Source organism: Pan paniscus, chromosome 12, assembly GCF_029289425.2.
Source record: "Pan paniscus chromosome 12, NHGRI_mPanPan1-v2.0_pri, whole genome shotgun sequence".
Taxonomy (NCBI): Eukaryota; Metazoa; Chordata; class Mammalia; order Primates; family Hominidae; genus Pan; species Pan paniscus.
The window spans coordinates 15,179,353-15,197,599 of NC_073261.2; the positions used below are offsets into that span (position 1 = coordinate 15,179,353).

General features: G+C 41.5%; 1 protein-coding gene across 7 annotated transcripts in view; it reads right to left on the reverse strand.

Moving 5' to 3' along the window:
• The window catches only part of IL36G (interleukin 36 gamma), a 192,097-nt gene that overhangs the window by 10,453 nt on the left and 163,397 nt on the right, over positions 1-18,247 (reverse strand). The window contains exon 1 of one of the 7 annotated variants that reach the window (XM_063594689.1): positions 2,001-16,215. The exons of 5 other annotated variants lie outside the window; for them this stretch is intronic. The gene's annotated coding sequence lies outside the window, so the exon portion shown is untranslated. Of the gene's footprint in view, positions 1-2,000; positions 16,216-18,247 lie in introns of those variants that run through there. One more of the 7 variants, XM_063594691.1, reaches the window with a different exon arrangement.

Sequence of the window (18,247 nt, forward strand, 5' to 3'; positions counted from 1 at the left end):
ATCTCGCTTAAATTGGTGGGGCAACATGGTGTGTACCATGAACCACAGAGACCAGTGTGGGGCCATTTGTACTCTAGTGGACTTGGGAAAATGCCAAGGAAGCTCTTGGCATAGGCTCTGTGGTAAAGCCTTTACCCAACGTAGATGGAATGATGTGCATGGACATGGCCGAAAGCCTCTGCTCCTCCACATAGCCCAAGCCCATTATCAAAGACTTGCTTCCTATGAGCTGATCCATTACATCTTCCTGAAGCTGGTTTCTATGAAACCCCAGACTTTGGCACATAGGCCAACACGCTATTTAAATGAAGGACAGAGTAACAAAAATAACCCCAAAACTACACATCAAAATGGCAGTAATAAATAGAAACATTAAAAGAGTTAAGACTAAAGAACCAAACCATATAGGACTATTGTAAAGGCATATTTCTCTAAATTTAAAACAGTTATTGGTTAAATTGTCATTTATGTGCAACAACAACAAAGAACTAAAGCAATAAAAAGCCTTAATTAGACAGCCCATAGTGCAACTCCTGAGAAAGGGGTCTAGGTTAAATGCCTAGAGTTTGAAATTCCTAGACAAAGAGCCAAATGACAGAGAACCCTTAGCCTTCTTTGCCCCAAATCACACAAAGTGCAAAATCCATATAAAAAAAAGACGATAAATTGAATATCACCCAAATTTTAGAATTTTGGACAAAACACATCATGAAATGAATTTAAAAAGACAGACTACCCAAGATAAAATATTTGTAACACATCTAACAAATAATTAATATCCAAAGTTTATAAATAATTCTTACTAAGCAGCAGGAAAAGTGCAAATAATTCCATAGAAAAATGAGCAATTGACGTAAAAAGTATTTCACTGAGTAGAAAATATAAATGTCCAATAAATATAAGTAATTATAGTAAACCACACTGGTAATTAGCAAGATGCAAATCAAAGCAATACTGAGATTCAGTTTCCACCCATTAGGAAGGCACAGATTAAAAAGATAGTAGGCAATAGTGTGAGACAATAGATTCACTCACCACATGGATGGCCGTGTGAATCATTGCAGACTTTTTGGAAAGCAATTTTGTAGAGGCTATTAAAAATGTTAATGTGTTTACGCTTGGCCCCATATGTGTACTTATAAGAGTCTGTCAATTTAAGTTATTTTCAGCTTCAAAACCTGAAAAATCCTATTCAAAGTGGCTAAAACAATAAAAATATTTACTAGGTTACATAACTGGAAGTCTAGGATTATTAATTATCAGAGTTGCTGACCTAATAGTTGTATAAGGTGAGCAAGGACCAGTATTTTAAAAAATTCTCTCTGGTCTTAAGTTTAATTCATAACTTAAGGCCAGGTTTCTCCAAGGCCATTAGAGGGCTGCCTGTGTCAATCAGAACTGTATGCTCAGTCATTCACATCTTGTAGAAAAAAGGAATATCTCCCCTACAACTATCAAAGACTTTCTAGTCTATTTGGGCCAACTTGGGAGCCATGCTGTGTCAATTGGGGTGCTAACAAAAAAACAGATGACATGTTCAAATTTGGCAATTGGAGGTAAATGTCATGAAGGAGTTATTTATAAAGATATGGGTAGAGTACAGGGAAATCCCAAGGCATAGTACAGAAACTCAGGCTACTAAAAGTGGGGTATACCTCTGGCCGCCCCTAGGCCTGAAAGGACAAGAGGAGGTTACTAGAACCCAGAGAGAGAAAGAACTTTGTGAACAAGGCCACCTAATAGGAGCTGTGACCTTCATCAAGAAAAATAGCCTGCAGTGACCCCATAGGAAAGGAACCAGGGAATACAGTCATGCATGGCTTAATGACGTTTCACAGTGCAAACATCACAGAGTGTAGCCACAGCCTACCACACACCTAGGCTATATTGTACAGCCTATTGCTCCTGTACAAACCTGTACAGCATGATACTATGCAGTGAAATTGCTGACCCCTCAAAGTGATAAACATATGCATCTGAGGGGATAATGTTACATATACCTGCTGTGGTCAGGCACTCCCAAGACTGGACAAGAAAGCAAAGCCAAGGGCTGCTGAGATCATGGCTATGAACACTCCTGTGCAGGGCCATAAAAACCACAAAGAAACTGGCCATGGCGAGATGCCTGTAGAAGCTCTGCTCATGAGAACTCTGAGTCCTTTTTTCCATCTGGCATCGCCACCAGGAGCCCTACCAGGAAAAGAGCAATGAGAACCACCTCTCTCCAACCCCCTGCAAAATATATTTGCATGATTGCTAGTGTATGAAAGCCTTGCAATAAGCCATGAATTCATGAGCATCTAATTGGCCATTGAGTCACTGTGAAACCTCTTTCCCTCACCCCCACTCCCATTCAAGTTAGCACAAGTACGCTGATTTTAACCCGACATGACATTCCCATTCTCTAAGTTCCTTTCACTACACCCCCTTGGCCAAACCCAGAAGCCAAGGGCAACCAGAAGCCAGAAGGCAAGGAAGCCCACAGATGCAGGTCAGCCTCCTGGGCAGACAGCCAGGAGAGAAGCATGGAGGGTGGATTTGGAAAGGTAATTGGAAGTTATCCAGCATAGTCCATGCCTCTTGCCCCTCAGGACCATATTCTTCTTTCTTGGGTAAGACATTTGTGTTCCCCCTCACAGGTGAAATTCTGAGTCATCACATCAGGTCAATGTAGTCATACTCCTATCTGAAACTTTTAAAAGCCAGCCCCAGTGTTACTCATGTAAGGTGGTTAGAGAAAAAGGCAGGGATAGGGAGCAAACAGTTAAATAGAACATCGAGACTCCTTGATTCTGTAGTTACTCACCAAAGCCAAGTTTGGTAATCATAGCTACCTTCTTCTACCATCCATCCCATGTTCCGCTTACATTTGCCAGCACCTCTGCTGGATGCTGTTCTTCACCTTACAGTTGAGTCAAGCCTCCATTTCTGCGCAATCCAGGTCCTCAGTGCTCTTCTTTATTGGGTGCTTCCATTTTCCACTGACTGAAACTACCAGACATGAAAGAAGCAAGAGATTCCCTGGAGTAACAAGACATGTTCCGGGGGAACTCCTGGGCTCCAGACATAGTCCTATTTACCTCTACTGAGTAGCAGCAATCCAGTTTTCCCCCTGAGCAATTAGGATCAATCAGCCCAGCCAGTAAGGTGATCCCTTTCTGCCCATCTACATAAAATTAAACACTGCATGTTCTCATTTATAAATGGGAGCTAAACAATGGGTACATATGGACATAAAGATGAAAATAACAGACATGAAAATTCCACAGTGGAGTGGGGTGGGAGAAGGGCAAAAGTTGAAAAATCACCTGTTGGGTACAATGTTCACTGTTTGGGTGATGGATACACTAGAAGCCCAAACCTCACCATTATGCAATATGCCCAGGTAACAAAACTGCATGAGTGCTCCTTGAATCTAAAATAAAATAAAATAACCAAAAAAAGGAAAAAAAATTGTAATGATTTACTGGCATTCTCCACAACCCATGTAGTATCTGTACCAGCAGAATAGGCAAATTAAGTAGGGATATGAAATTAATACCCTAATATCTTTCAAGTCTGTGATGGTGACACTAACTCTAGTCACTCCCCCAGGGACGGAGTTTTGCTTTGGGTTTCTGGTTTATCATCTTGGCAGAGGGTCAGGAGAAATTCTAGGGGCTTCCCCTTGACCCTCTCTCCATAACAACTTTCACTTTATAAGAAGGAACCCAATGTGGACATCCTGCCAGTCACTAAATTTATCTTGTCGCACTGTACATTTTGAGCCCAAAGAAATAATCTCAGGCTGCCTCTTTAGACAAAATCAGTCCCAGAGTTCATCTGTCTCCTCTGCTTTATAATCCTCTGCTGTGATTGATGGACCATTGTGGCATTTTTTTGCCCCTGGAGATTTCCATCAATACAGAGGCAGTATCTGAAACCCCCAGATACTATTTCGCTCTCCCACTGCATAGCCCTGATAAATGGCCATAAGTATGTCTGGCAAAGGCTTGGGGAAAGATTCTTACTATATACCAGTCACCATGTATTAGTCTGCTCAGGCTGCCATAACAAAATATCACAGGCTGGGTGGCTGAAAGAACAGAACTTCATTTCTCACCATTCTGGAGGCTGGAAGTCCAAGATCAAGGTGTCAACAGTTTTGGTGTCTCCTAAGGGCTCTCTCCTTGGCTCACAGGTGGCCGCCTTCTCTCTGTTCTCACATGACCCTGTGTGAATCACTGGTGTCTCTTCCTCGCATTGCAAAGTCACATTGGATTAGGGACCCACTTTATAGCCTCATTTTACCTTAATTACCCCTTGAAACACCCTATTTCCAAGTAATCACAGTAGGGTTTGGGGCATCAACGTATGAATTAAGAGGGGGGACAAAATTCAGACCATAACATGCCACTATGCAAAGTTCCTCCTCAAATGGACCTGGCCTTCATCTTAGGAATCCAGGGCTTCGATCTTCCTTAGACCTGGAAATTGGGTAAAAAGCTATACATTTCCACTATAGTAATTTGAGTTCTTTTCTATACACCAGACCTAAAAATCTTCCTCCCATATGTGTTAAGCAGCACCTTAGAAGCTTTTCCATGTATTTCATTTCTACAGACCCTGAGATGAATTTGTCATTGCCACAGGGTCCTGAAGTTCAAATACTCTATTTGGTATCCTGCCCCTGTGGTTAACTGTGATCATTTCACTCACGTTGTTTATGATGAGAGGTGCCACCATCTGGCCTCCTCCACTCTGCAATCCTGTTAATTCCCATCAAAGCTGAAAACCTGCGGCAGCACCCACACCATCACCTCCAGCCTAGAGAGGGAAGCTACCAGTGAGCTCTCCTGGATGCCGGTGTGCCCCTCGCCAATACATTTCTTCTTAGTCCCTTGGTCATCCTGAGGTGTGTGATTAATGGACAGCTATGTGGATTGCACATAAGAGATGTACTCCAGCATCTTCATCCCTGATTTTCCTTTACAGAAATCACTCAACCTTAGCAACATGTGAAAATCACCTAAGGATATTCTTTAAATCCCTCTGTCCACATGGCAACACAAACCACTTAAATAAGAATCTCCAGGGAGTCACTCAAGCATCAGTGTTTTTTAAAGCTCCAATTTTAAGGATCATTATATTATGTCAAAGAAATTATAGTATTTCAGCCTTACTGACTGTAAACCACCACCATATCTAAGCATCCATTAGTCAACCTAGCAGACAATAAACTAACATTACCTCCAGGTACTCAAATCAATTCGTTGCATCCCAAATCCCAGATGGGCCCACCCTTATTGACAAATTCAGCCCAATCTTGGTTGAACACATTTAGAATATATTTCCATGAACAATATCCGGTTGACGAGTTTCTTTAACTTTTTTGGAGTTTAGGCCATTTCCTTTCACAGTAGCCTTGTAAATTCCCTGTCAGTGCTCCATGGGGGTCATGAGGAGACCTCTTATTAGCCTGTGAGGCAACTTGGCTCAGGTGCAGACACTCAAATGCTTCACATGCAGTGCGAAAGGAGAGTGATTGTCTACCTCAGTTATCAATGGAGCCTCAAGGACATACGAAGGTTCAAAGTTCTCAACTCATATATGCCTGATCAAACGTCCCCATATGGTGTCTCAGAGTCAACTCCTTCCCCATCAGTGCCCTGACTTCGGCATAACAAACCTGGCAGGTTAAGTGATTAATCGGTCCTGCACAACTGTAGCACTTAGCAGGAAGCACTAAGCTTCATTTTCATTTATTTCTTCCCTGGAACTGCAAGAAATGAGGGATTCCTTCCGCCATGAAGTTTTGCTGATTGTCCACTTTGTTCTCAATGAGATATTCACAGTTTTTAATTTGTCTTTCTCTCCTGCATGGTCTCCAAACCTGTCCAAAGAAGCCAGCTGGCTCCATCATCTGTAAAATCACCATTGTCACCAGAGCACTTGACTTCCTGTTGCCCTACAATCCACCTGCACTTTATTTCCTGCCACCATGATAATGTAGTGTTACTACATTTTACATTCAGCTGTAAGAAATGTCACATTCGTTTACCTAAATCAAATTAAGTCTGCTCACTCAGTCCCCCACAGTGACCAACCTATAAAAGAGAAGGTAAATTTCAGTCATCACTGAGGTTCTCTCTACCACTGGAAAACTGAGGAAGGGTCTGGAGTCCACAGTGGTTAACATCATTGCCTCTGTTTTTTCTCCTACTCAATGTAACCGTCCAAGGTTACTCACAAATTCACAAAAAGAGGTCTTCACCTCTGCTCTCAAGACCCAGAGGGCTGGGTTCTAGACTCAAAGGCCAATGTTCCCCAACTTTTTGCATTGTTTCAACATTGGGGAAAACTCGAGGGGATTCGAGAATGGTTATATAAGTTTTGTGGAAAAATGTATAATTTTTTAAAATTAAAATACAAAGTATTATGGAAAGTACTAAATATTGAATTTATATAAATATTCCAAATATTTTTCTAAATTTTTAGTGAGAAACTTGAGCTTGCTTCTGTGAGATATTTATTTTAAAACAGATTTGACACTTAAAATGTCTAATCAAGCCTTTTAAACCATGATCTATCTCTTCAAATTCTTCAGATGCCACCATCAATAAGAAACTTTGTTCACACAAGTAAGTGGTAGCAAATGGCAGGGTGTTTATCATTTTTTTTTCTTTTTTTGAGACGGAGTCTCGCTCTGTCGCCCAGGCTGGAGTGCAGTGGCGCGATCTCGTCTCACTGCAAGCTCCACCTCCCGGGTTCACGCCATTCTCCTGCCTCAGCCTCCCAAGTAGCTGGGACTACAGGCGCCCGCCACCGCGCCCGGCTAATTTTTTGTATTTTTAGTAGAGACGGGGTTTCACTTGGCCAGGATGGTCTCGACCTCCTGACCTCGTGATCCACCCGCCTCGGCCTCCCAAAGTGCTGGGATTACAGGCGTGAGCCGCCGCGCCCCCGCCGTGTTTATCATTTTTTGCCTGATGAAATTTTCCTTGCCACTACTCTGGATGGTTTGATACATTTAAATTGTGCTTCCAGGGTACAATTATCCTTTAAATCTATACCTCTTTCCTTTCTTTTATTGACAAATATAATGTTACACTTTTCTGTCATTGCAGCCACACCACCAGTACACAGATCCCAACAGAGTTGTAATATTTTATTAGTTTCAGAGTTTCAATATTTTATCACTTTCAATACTTCATGTGCAGGAGTTTTATTTGGTACTTCTTTACAAAATAAATGATGTGCTTCCAAGCATTTCTTTTCAATAATTCTAATCAATGTTATTAACTGAGTAATACTAGTATCTGTTTATTCATAAATTCACAGGAAATGCTTTTTTACTTATTAGTCTTTGGAATTCTGTTGTTTGTATAAACGTCTTTCATGATGGCTTTGTGTCTACCAGTAGCACTACTGCCAAATGGCACCTTTTTCTTGTTCCTTTACTTCACTGGTCCGAAGCGTGGTACCAACAACTACCACACAGACTGGGAAATGAGCAATTTTGCCATGTGCCCTTAGCTATTAATGGTGGCACTCCATAACTAGCATCTTAAGCTCAATTTCATGAAAGAAATGTGTTTCTTATTTTGTACTTGCAGGCACTTTTTAAACTTGTAATCTTTTATCCATACTTTAAAATTAAAACAGAGTAATAGAACCCATAGAAGGAAATCAATACCCACGAGTCCATACTGATATAAATAAATAGTTAAATATATAAATGGGGGGAGAAATAACAGCTCTTCCTTACAGAAAAATTTCAATTAATAAATGAAGAAGGAATTAGGGAAATACAACGTTACCATTAAGCAACCACAGTAATAATCATTACAGGCAATATCCAACAATAAATTCCAAAACCAGTGGGCAAAAGTTTGAGGAGATACAGGATATTAACATAGTCTCCAAATAGCTCATGCTATTTATAAATTACAAAAGGAAACATAACAACTGTATAGTGAAGAAACTCAGCAGACACCACCTTAGCCAAGTGATCAAGGTTAACGTCACTAGTAATAGGGCTTGTTGACATACTGGACTCCAATCTGATACACTGATAAGGACACATGACTTCTGCAGTATTCTTACCAAAAACAGAATTCTAATGTAATTAAGGAAAATGTCAGACAAACCTATTCTGAGAAACATTCTATAAAACAACTAACCAATACTTTCAAAATTGTCAAGGTCATAAAGACCAGGCGATGGTCACAGATTTGAGGAGACTAAGGAGATACAACAACTAAATACACAAATGGAACCATGGCATTCTTGATTGGATCTTGAAACAGAAAAAGGATATTAGGAGGAAAAGCTGATGAAATTCTAATACATTCTGTAGTTTAATTAATAGTATTGTACCAATATTAATTTCCTAGATTTGATCATTATACTATGGTTAAGTTTTTAACATTAGAGGAATCTGGGAGAATGGTATATATGAACTCCACTGTTCATTCAACTTTTTCAGTAACTATTATTTCAAAATAAAGTTAAAAAAAGAAAACACAATGAATGTATTATAGTAGACTGCTAGAGTGTTTGGTTTGACATATTGATTGTTTTGATAATTTTCCATGCAAACAAGATATTTAGGCTAAAGAGGAGAAGAATTATCAGGAAAGGCAGATCCAAATGGAGAAATTCTTTAGTATATCACCTAATTGGTGATTTACATTTTTAATTTCTTCTTGGTTTTCTCCAAACAAAACAAACAGTGGTCACGTTATAAACCTGAGACTCCCAGCTTTAATAAAAAGTTATCTATTATACTGGCCAGAAAATAAATATCCATAAAACAGTATGTCTATTTATATATAAAGTACATAAAGGCCTTTATGGCTTCAGATAATTCCTAAAAATTTAGGTTTTCTCTATTCTTAAGGACATTTCAAAGCAAATTGAATAAAATATTTGAAAAACTTAAAATATGATAATAAATTTGTTTAATTCAACAATAGAATTTCTAAACTACTCACAAGATTTAAATACAATAAGAGTTTGGACAATGTTTTGAAAATATAAACAATATTCTGAAGCCCTAAGGCTATCAGTCCCCCACTTAATGATTTAATTAATATGTCTCTCTACTTACTCTTTCTTTTCAAAATTGACTTAGCTTTTTGGAGATCTTCAGAATAAGTTTATTGAGTTTCTTAAAGAACTCAACTGCGGGATCATATTAAACTTACAAATTAATTTGGGAGAAATATAAGTACATGATAATACAGTTGGCCCTCTGTATTCATGGGTTTCACAACTGTGGACTCAACTAACTGTGGATGAAAAATATTTGGGAAAAAAAGAATGGCTGCATCTGTACTGCACAAGTGTGTGCTTTTATTCTCGTCATTATTCCCTAAGCAATACAATATAACAACTATTTATATAGCATTTACGCTGTATTAGGTATTATAAGTAATCTAGAGATGATTTGAAGTATACAGGAGGATGTGCTTAGGTTACATGCAAATATTATGCCACTTTATATAAGGCCCTTGAGCCTCCTCAGATTTTGGTATCCATGGCAGTCCTGGAGTCAATTCTCCTGCAACATCTCCATTTGTTCAGATTCTCTTCTATATCATGTTTATATCAGAAAATCTACATAAGATTTTTTAATGTGTTCATATAGGTTTTGTGTATTTTTGGTTGTTAATACCTAGATATATGCAGTATTTATTGCTATTATGAGTAGTGTTTCTTTACCATGTATTCTAGTTGGTTATTGCTGACAGAGAAATGTTGCTGGTGTTTCTAAGTTACCTTGTTTCTAACAACCTTGCTGAACTCTTATTAGTTCTCATAGTTTTAAATTAATCTTTCTTCATTCTGATAACATAATCTGCAAATAATGACAATTTTATATCTTTCTTTCCAATGCTTATATCTCTCAGTCCTCTTTATCCCAAGGTATTTTCCAGGATCTCCACTATAACATTAAATAGTAATAAGAATTTCTGTCTTGTTACTGATCTTAAGGAGAATAAATTTAAATTTCCTCTGTCAGGTTTTATGCTTGATATAGATTTGTGATATATAGCCTTTCACAGGTTAAAAAAAATGCTTTCCTACTAGTCCTAATTTTTTTAAAAAATCATCATAAATAGATGTTGAACAGTATCAAATGCTTTTTCTGCATCTATAGAGATAATCATATGGCTTTTTACTATTTGTTAATGTAATGAATTAGACCAATTTTCTAATGCCAACTCTTTCTTGTATTTGTAGGGTAAATCCTAAGGGATCATAAAATACTTTTAATACATTGTTAGATTTGAAGAGTTAACACCTTATTTAGAACGTTTTTAGTCACATCCATAAGTGAAATGGTACTATAGTGTCTATTACTATTATATTCTTCTGGTTCTGAAATCAAAATTATACTCACCTCATACAGTAAGTTGGGCAACTTTTGTTCTTTTTTTCTGAAACAATTTGTGTATAGAAGAAATTAACTGTTCCTTGAAAGTTTGATAATAATCATCCAGAAAATTATCCCCATCTAGGGCTTTTAGGAAAAGGAGACTCTAGAATGCCATTTCGGTTTCCTTGATGTGTATTGGCCTCTTTCATTTAGGCTTTTGAATTTTTTAGGGCATTTTTTCACTATACTTTTTTTTTTTTTTTTTTTTTTTTGAGATGGAGTCTCACTCTGTCACCCAGGCTGGAGTGCAATGGTGTGATCTCGGCTCACTGCAACCTCTGCCTCCCAGGTTCAAGCGATTCTCCTGTCTCAGCTTCCTGAGTAGCTGGGATTACAGGCGCACACCACCATGCCCGGCTAAATTTTTGTATTTTAGTAGAGATAGGGTTTCACCATGTTGCCCAGGCTGGTCTTGAACTCCTGAGCTCAGGCAATCCACCCGCCTCAGCCTCCCAAAGTAATCCCAAATCACGCTGGGATTACAGGCGTGAGCCACCGCACCTGGCTGTTTTTAAATATCTATTGATTCTGTAGTCTTGCCAGTGCCCTAATGTCAAACAGAACATTTGAATAAATGGCTCTTTTCCTAATGACACCCACCTTTTCTTCACTAAATGATTCTAATATAGGTCCAACAAGGGTTGACCCAGAGATAAATCTAAGTGAGAAAACTATGTACAGTGTGTTCAAAATCACTTCTCTGATTCAAAAACGTTGCTATTGCTAATGAGGTAACCTCCCCAACCCATGTTTTTTCTTCAATTTAACTGACCGCTCTCCTGAAAATAGGCTTCTAGTGAACTCATCCTAATTCTTGGTCATATATAGCTAGACAGGCCTGAATTTCAGGTTAGATTCAAATTAGAAGTCCCAACAATACCCACATTTTAGAATTGAACAAATAGGAGTGCAAAAAGTTTCTCACTGTCAGGCAACCTTTCTACTTTTCCTAGTCCCTGATTCCTTCCTTGACCCAGGAAATGTCCTGGGGGGGAAGATATTAAGACAGGTGGCTCATGGGGAGCCTGAGAGACAAGCTTCTAGAAGGCCATTGCATATTTAAAGAATTAGAAGGAGGAGAAAGCTGGATCAAATCTTCTAATCACACAATAAACCAGGGACTTAACCTGGCTGGCTCAGTTCACTTTGAAACCACTCAAAAGGAAAGAATTTGGGGGCAGTAAAAGTCACTGTGTAACCATTATTTTTGATGTGAAATTCACTTCAACTTAATATGTATCAGTACCTCACTTACCAGACCTGGATTAATTATATCTGTTCATTCCATCACTCATACATGTTTCCACTGGAATGATCTAATACATTGCTACTCAAAGTGTGGTCCATGTGTTACAAGTGCAGAATGTCAAGCCCCACTCCAGACCTACTGAATCAGAATCTGCATGCGTTTTTGGTAAGACCCCTAGATGATTAATACATGGAGTTTTTAGAAGCACTGCTCTAGCACCCATTTCAATCCATTAGTCGCTATGAAAGGACACTTATTCAGGTGGCCATACACACTGTGTGCAGAGGGCAAGGCTGCACACAGAGACATTTCCCTGGCAGATGAAGGCAGCCTCAGGGATGGAAGCTGAGGCTCACATTGTTCCATGTCACTACTGCTAATCTCTCTGCACTATTTCCCAAAATCCCAACCTAGGAAACAAGAATAGAAAGGCTGGAGATGAGAGACTCATTGTTTAGCTCTGATTCTGCTGCTAAATGTCAATGAAGCCCTCTAGAAGTCACTTTACTTCTCTGTGCCTTTGTTTATTTACCTGTAGCTGAGGAAACCATCTCTGTAATCACTTAGAGCTCAAACTGTCAATGATTCTAAACAACCATGATGCAACTCAATGACTCCCAACTCTGAGTAATTGCCACTTTGATTTTAGTGTCCATCAACAGAGATGAAGGGTTGTGATGTAAGTAACAATCACTCCATTTTACCATTCTGTGCTGTCACTGGTCCACTATATTTAGCCCCCAGTATTATTTAAGTTTCTGCTACAATAATGCTACGTAAACAAACCCCAAACGTCAGAGACTTATACATGTTTATTTCACTTTCAGGTCTGTAGGTAGCTGCAGTTCAATTGACCTCATGTGGGCTCAGCTGCCCTTCAGCCTTTGAGTCAAGTTCATTATTCTCCATGTTTGTATTCTAGGACATGGGCTGAAGGTACAATCCAGGTTATTCTCTCTTCATGGCCAAGGGAAGGAGTTCTGAGGGAGCTGGCATAGGCTCACCATGCTTCCCAAGGCCTTAGCTTGGGACTGGCTCCCAGTTACTTCTGCCCACGTTCCCTTGGCAAAAAAGTCACATGACTAAACCCAAAGTCAAAAGGACAGGGAACTACAGCCCATCAGTGGGGAAGAGAAGCCATAGCAAGAACGGGAGAGAAGGAATCCTCATAGGCGTACACACACACACACACACACACACAAGGCATAATCATAAAGCAAACTAAGGAGCCACCTAATATCCTTGTGGGCTTTGGTAACTTATATAGACACAAAATGGGGATATAGCTGGGAACGCTGGCTAACTCAAATGTGAGAATCAGATTATTTCTGGACATGCCTGGTCCAGCTATCTGTGGACTCACTAGAAGCCTTCCCCAGAAGGATATGAGGAGCCTTCTAAGAGAGAAATCACTCTAAGGGAAGACAAAACAAGGCTTGGTGAGGTTAACCCAGTGACAGCATCTCAGTTATTAAGCAAAAGAAGGGATTTTGAGTTTACTATGCTCTCGGTGACTCGATCTCTGTGACTTGGATTTGCCTCCTGAAGCAGCTCCCATTGGCCTCCCATCTAAGCATCCCTTTCCAACCACACCGTGGCCACCATGCAAGTTGGTGCTGTGAAGACGCAGGTGCCTCAGGCACCACAGCTGGCCAGCCTCTGCAAAGCAGCAGCAGCAGCAGCAGAAGCCTCAGCAAGAGCAGAGGAACAGCAGGAGTGGACTCGTTGTGAGTCCATGTCTACACTCAAAGACGGGGCACCTTACAAGGCTGAAAGGTAACCCCATCTGTAACCCATGGGCTGGTGAGACCTGACATGGAATTTATTTTAAGGTCCACTCAGAATTACTGTGAATGTAAAGCACAATGTATATCTATGTAAAGACTGATTACTATCCCAGGGGCTAGGCCCAAATGACATTTGCGGGACAATGGCAGTGACACTGACAAAGGATGGATGTAGACCACAGGTTTGGGAGCCACCTGTGAACTGTGGTCAGCCAGCAGGACTCCACAGCCTGCTTCAGAGCCGTTGGAAGGATATTCTGGAGGTAAAGCAACTCACTCTTACACTCAAATATTCCCTGAATGCCTCCCATGACCCAGGAGCTAGATTGGACAATGAGAACTAAGCCTTAGTAGAGCTATCCAGAGATGCTGATTTCCTTGATGCCACTGGGGAATTTGGAAATAAAAGTACCTGGAACATGCCCTTTAAGCCTCTGCCATGGATACCAAGTTTCAAAAGTAGCTGGAAAGAAAGTCAGGCAGCATCAGAATGACGCTGGGCACCCTACCCAGGAGGTGGCTTAGACAGTAGGACAAGCAATGGGAGAGCCTAGTCAACCCAGTGTGAAAACCCTTTAGGCCATGTGGGATCTGTCAGTTCAGTGAGATTGCAGACCAGAGGGTGAGCCTAGAACATTAGTAGGTAAAGCAAGGAACAGAAAGAGGTAATTGCCCAAAGATAACTTTTCTTGTTTCAACCTTTTTTGGGATTATGGTAAAACCTGAGAGGGTGGAATCAAGATTTAGTCACACACTAGCTGTGAAACTTTGGAGACAGATCTGAGGCCTTGTCTTAATTTAGATTCTAGGCATAGTCCACACAAGGACCTTGCTGCCATCTTCCATATGCTGCAAGGTTGCATCTGACCCCTTGTGAGGGTCAGCTGGATCCAAGTTTGTTGGAGAACCTGATATCGGATTCAGGTTCTCAGCACAGGGAAGGGCCTGAGGCTGGTTTTTTCCCCAGCAACAGCTGCCGGTGAGGAAGTAGAACCTTCTTTCCAGTTGCCCTATGGAAGTTCTTAGTGCCTTCTGGGGAGGAGTCAGGGCCCCTGCTCACCTGACAGCTTGCTTTTCTTAGCCTTCTTTGCATCTGTGTAGATGGGAGGGAAACAGTTACAGGACTGACCAGCTACAGACAAGGCCTCCTGCCTCTGGGACTCAGTTGGGAAGAGATTGGGACAGGAAAGCTCTGGGGCCAAGTCTCCCAGGATGCTATTCTCCTCTCTAAAAACCAGCACATCTCTCCCCACAGAGCCCAGTGCTTGGTGACTGTCCCCAGATCTCAAGGATTCCAGGTCAATTTGAGAATTGCCCCACCTACTGGGAATACAGCCATTAGCATCATCCATAGTCTCTAAACAGCTGTGCTTAGAACTGTGTTCTCAAACTTCTAAGACTCCATGCCCTTTGAGAAAATAATCAACAAATACTTTTGAACACCTGCCATGTGCCAAGTACTGTTCTAGGTGCTAGAAATACACTACAAAAAGAAACGTTCCTTCCAGAGATTACATGGGTATTGATGAAGTAAACAAAAAATAGTAAAATTAGAACTATAAAGTAACTAATCTATTTTATTTGAATGTAACAAGTGCTTTGAGAAGAAAGCAGTGGAGAGGGATAAGAAGGCTAGGGGTGGGGGTGCATACCCTGAAATCTTGAAGAGGTGGTGTGGGAAGGCCTCCCTAGAAGGTGATTTTAAGCAACGACTAAAAGGAAAAGAGGGAGAAAAATCATGTGAACAGTGAGAGAAGTGCATTTTGGGCAAAGAAAAGAGCAAATGCAAAGGCCCTGAAGCAGCAGCTCGCCTGGTGTGGACAACATGCAAAGTACCCACTGCCCACACCCTCTTCAAGGAAGAGCTCCCTGCCTAGTCACTGGAGCGGTGACTTAAACCAGGAGGGTGTCTAATTTACCTTAGATAGTCTCACAATGGCAGGTCCTACTAAAGGCAAAAAAAAAAAAAAGAAAAGAAAATTTAAACTGACCTGGCGGTTTAACATTAAAATGATTGCAGGGAGCGAATGTTCCAAGAAATAGGGTCAGCTGCCAATGGCTCACTAGCACCCAAGCATCCAGTTACAAGCACTCAGCTCACAGCCCCACCTGCACGCAAGCATCTTGTCTGCAAGCATTCAGCCTAAGCAGCCCTACGTCATATGTAGCCCTTGCCTCTTTGCAGACAGCCTTCCCTCTGCTGTATTGCCCGTTGCTCCCTTGCAACGTATCTCTCCTTTTCTCTAAATAAATCTGCCTTTCTAAATTCAATATTGTCTTGATTAATTCCTTTATCACCACGCGCTGGCCTCACACAGCCATTAACCAAGACAAGTTGCATCCCCAAAGATATTTAACCCGAGGAAAAAACGGCCACAAGGTGGCGCCACATTACAGAGAGGGAACAGATGGATTTATCTTGCACGTAGTCCCCAAAATTGCTCAGAGGCTAGCTGCAGATGCTCACCAGGTCATTTTATTAGCCTTCTAATAACACAATTCTACATTTTATACTAACGAAGTTTGGGGCCCAATTTATTGCCTAATTTGGGATTTTAAATGTTAAACCACTGAGACTAGAAAAGATCCCTAAGGAGGCAGATATTGATAAAGGAAAGAGAAGGGCCTTCAGCACATGCTAATATTTGAGCAGGGTTTCTTGATCTTGGCACCATGGATATTTTGAGCTGAATAATTCTGTGTTATGGGGACTGTCCTGGGCATTAACGGCATCTCTAGCCTCTCCCCACTAGATGGCAGTAGCAACACCCTAAAACACAACTATAGACCTCTCCAGATATTGCCAAATGTCCCCTGGGGAGCAAAATCACCCCGTAGTGGAGAAGCAATCATTCAGAGGACAGAGGACGCAGCAAAATCAGAAAGGAGACCAAAGACAGCGGCTAGAGGGGAGGAAACCAGGAGAGTGCGTATAGTGGAGCCAATGGCGGAAAGGTCCCAAGGAAGAGTGACCAATTGCATCCAACAGTGAGTGCCTAAAGGTAGGATGGCTGTATATCTGCTTTCCTAAGACGGCCCCAATTTATGCCTCTTGTCCAGGTACAACCATTTCTTAGGAGTGTTGCAGTTTGGATCATTTATGTGCTCATATGACTCACAAGTCAAATAAGAGGAGAGCAGAGACAGCAGTGGGTTTGGCCACGTGCAGTCTGGTGATGACCTCAGCAAGGGAAGTTTAGGTGCAGTGGCGGAGACTACAGCCACTTTGGTGTGTACTTTGGGGGCAAGTTTAAAATAGAACAGGAGAAATTATAGAAAGGGGGGTCTCTATAACACTTCCTATGGGTTTTGCTATAATTAAGGATAGAGCAACATGAGAAAGATAGATGGAGAGGGTGGTGGAGATGGGAGGAACAGCTGCATGCTTTGTGCCAGTATGACTGGTCTGCTGAAGAGGAACCATGATGTTGCCGGAGCATGAGGGGACTTGCTAGAGGCACGTCCTGAGCAGGTGAGAGGGTACAAGATGAGTGCGTAAGTAAAAAGGACTTGGATGGAGTATAGTCAGCCCACCCCAAGTGACAGCAGGAAAGGCCTAGATTGGGGGGTGCCATGCTGGCAGATGGGCAGAGTGGTGGCAGTGGGTGGGATTTATGTTTGCTTCTGTATTTCAAGTGAAATAGCCAACAAAGTCATCAGCTGAAAGTGACGTGGAGGTGTTGGAGGTTTGCAGAGAGAGAAGAATGTGTGAGATACTCACCTAGGAACCCAGGAGACTGAAGGAACTAAGGAAAACATATAATGTGTTGCCAGGCAGCACTGAGGCATATGCAAGGCTGGAGGTTGGAAACGTATATTGACATACAGGGCCCTGTGCATGTGTGGATTTTTCCAACCTCCATCAGCCATGCGTGTGTGGGTGCCGGCACAGAGCAGGGGTAAGGCTGGACTCAACCAGGGCTGTGGTTTTGCCACATAAGGGTGATGAAGTAAAAGGGGCAGAAGTATTGACAGTGGCTGCAAGGGAGTGATTCCAACAGGCCTTGGAATTTCATCTGGGTAATAAAGGAATGAGAACCCTAGTGGAGTGAAGAATGGTGAAAAGGTAGATGACTTAATGGATTGCGTGGATCAAAGGATTTTTTGACTCAGGGGATAAGAATGAAGAAGTTGGAATGTGAGGTCACAGATTAGGATATTAGAAACTAGAATTAAGGAGGGGCTGGAGTTACTGGTAATGATCTGGCAGTAAGTGGCTAAGCTGGGGGATCATTACAAGGTTATTGGAGGGAAGAAAATTAAAGACCTGAGAGGCCGCCTTATTAAAAAGAATGTCTATGTGTGGATTGAACCATCAAGGATTGGGACAGGGTTCTGTTGCAGCAAGTGACAGTCACCCTCCAAGAAATGAAGGGGAGGGACAAGAAGATGGTGAATGACTGCCATTAAGAGGACACACTAGAGGGCGGTGGGAGTTGGAGCTACAGCAGTGAATTGGAGGAGGAAGAATGATCTGGAAGCATCAAGGAGGACCTTACTCCATCCCTGGGCCCTGTGACATAAGGGTTAAGGGAGGAAAAAAGACAGCCACCCCTGGAAAGGACTGAGATAAAGCAGTATTCTCAGGCAGAGCCAGGTTTCAGTAAGAGCAGGAGGGTGAAGGGAAGGGTTAAAGAGGAGGTGCAGAAACATGCTGAGGATGAACCAAGCATTCCAGAGACACCCTGAAAGAGCCCCTGGAGGTGGAGAGGAGTGGATGGAATTGGAGCAGAAGATGCAAAAAGCCATATCAAAATTACAGTGCAAGAGATGACGATGGCCTGGGTG